Source organism: Sorex araneus, chromosome 4 (assembly GCF_027595985.1).
Source record: "Sorex araneus isolate mSorAra2 chromosome 4, mSorAra2.pri, whole genome shotgun sequence".
NCBI lineage: Eukaryota > Metazoa > Chordata > Mammalia > Eulipotyphla > Soricidae > Sorex > Sorex araneus.
In genome coordinates this window covers 36599420-36601886 of record NC_073305.1, presented here as the reverse complement: position 1 = coordinate 36601886, position 2467 = coordinate 36599420, and the positions used below count along the sequence as shown (strand labels likewise).

The following is a 2467-nucleotide window of genomic DNA, read 5'->3' as shown; positions in this document are numbered from 1 at the left end:
CATGATTACAATTAGTTAAATAAAGGGAAAAATAAAAATAGAAATGTAAAGCTATTTATAAAGTCAGTATTGTACAATAATGAAGATGTCTAGTAAATTATATAAAATAATATGACTACAACAGAGTGCTGCTAGAAACAAAGAAACAGAAAAATACTGTACAATTTTACTACCATAAAAGTCAGATGTAGGTAAAACTAAATACACTCTGAATCTGACAATTAAGAAAAGCAAGGAAGGACTGGAGGGATAGCACCGCTGGCACACCGGGGAGGGTATTTGCCTTACACGCAGCCCAACTGGGTTCGATCCCCGGCATCCCATATGGATCCCAAGCACCACCAGGAGTGATTCCTGAGCACAGAGCCAGGAATAACCCTTGAGCATCACTGGGTGTGCCCCCCCACCAAAAAAGCAAGGAGCTTTGCTTTGGTAACACACATACTAAAATTGGAGCAATACAGAGGGGCCGGAGCGATAGTACAACAGGGAGGGCATTTGCCTTGCACACGGCCGACCCAGGTTTGATCCCCGGCATCTCATATGGTCCCCCAAGCACCACCAGGAGTAACTCCTAAGCATCGCTGGGTGTGACCCCAAAAGTGAGAGATAAATTAATAAATAAATAAATAAATAAATAAATAAATAAATAAATTGGAGCAATACAGAGAAGATTAGCATGGCCTCTGCACAAGTGAAGAGCAAGGAAACCCCCCTTTTTCCCCCATCTGGTGAGAGTCTCTAAGAAAAAGTCAAGAAAGGCTAGAAGAGTAGACACAACTCGAAGAGAGAGAAATCAGGCACACCGTTTCCCACCTCAGCCTATAAGGCTCATCTTTTTGTGAATATCTGTATTTCAGATAAGCTAAGTTGTAGGTCCACCAGGAGGAGTGGAAGATATACTCTTCATAAAAAATTAAGGCTTTTAAAAGGAATTTTAAAAGGAATTTTCCATGCCTTCAGTGGTGCCAGCTTGATGACAGTCTAAAAATGCCCAGAGAGATGCTGTTCTTTCCTGAATCCTCCAATGTCAACCCCATTTACTTCCCAGCCTTAGGCAGGAGGATCAGACTCTCCACAGGGATCAGAGTCGTTTACAGAAACATTCTAAAATATAGGCATCTCTCACTGTCTAAACTCAGGAATCACATTTGTATATTTATCTTCTGATAACTGGGGCCCTCACTTTCTGAACTCAGGAAATGAGTAAAATTCAGACAGCATAGAACCAAGGCTCCCATATGCAAAGCATATGCTCCAGCCCTTTGAGCTGTCTCCCTGGCCCTATAAATGCTTCCTGTAGTCAGTAACACTTGCCTCCAGAAATTCCTGGAACTGCTTAGCTAGCATCTGACTTGTAAGTGCTCAGAAATTGATGGTCACTATTTATTAGTTGGTGGGAAAAGGGCAAAGAGGCAGGATGGGAAAGGAGGTTGAGCAACAATGCAGTATGTCTGACTCAGGCCTGCACATTCAGGAAAGGCAGGTTTCAGCAGCCTGCTGCATGATGTCATTCTTGTAGCACAATGGCTGCATCATTCCTACCTACAAGCACAGCCTGATTCCTTGCTGCAAAATCGGATGAAGGAAATAAAAACTTCCCTTTTGTCCCCCTAATCTCAGTGGATTATGAAGTTTTGTTTGCCTGAACAAGAGTTCAAAATTTAGTACAGGGGCTAGAGAGAGAGAACAGTAGGTAAAGCCCTTTGTCTTGCACACTGCAGACCCAGGTTTGATCCTTGGAACCACGTGTGGTCACCAAATACCACCACAAGTGAACCTGGAGTACAGAGCCAGGAGTACATCCCGAGTACTGCTGGGTATGGCCCCAAGACCAATAAAATAAGTAAACAAAATAAAACCAGGGCCTCTACTTCCCTAGAAGTAGAGTTCTTAACCATTTCATCACACATGTGACCATTGGATCCACCAGTATAACAGAGAAGCAGAGCTACTGACCCTTTGAAACTCTCCCTTCACTACCTCTTTATAGGATTCCTCCCAAACGTGTCTAGTCTCTAACCACTGTAAGCCATCTTTTCATCTCGATAACACTGGTGGTTGTGAGCAGAATTTCACTATGGATGGTCTCTGTAAAGAGGCAGTAGGTGCTCTTGGTATAACCTTGAATGAACGCAAATTAGCTTACTCATGTCAATAGTATCAGTCTCAGGTTGGGTTTGGGGGCCACACCTTGTGATGCCCAGGATTCACTCCTGGCTCTGTGCTCAGGGATGACGCTTAGTGGACTTGGGGAAACATATGGGGTGCTGTGGATCAAACCTGTGTCAGCCACCTGCAAGGCAAGCACCTGATCTGCTGTACTAGCTCACTGCCTCTCTTCCCTTGAAGTCCCTCAGCCTCCCTGTCTAGAATATATGTTGACTTACACAAAGTGCATGGGACAGGACCCCACACTGAACCTCATGGGCCCCGATCCTTGGAAGAAAGAGGAAGTTGGGAGGTC

The 2467-nt window shown here is 44.3% G+C and overlaps 1 pseudogene; it reads left to right on the top strand.

Moving 5' to 3' along the window:
• The first annotated feature begins 628 nt into the window (after positions 1–628).
• LOC129404599 (U6 spliceosomal RNA) lies at positions 629–721 on the top strand (annotated as a pseudogene).
• Positions 722–2467: the final 1746 nt, after the last annotated feature.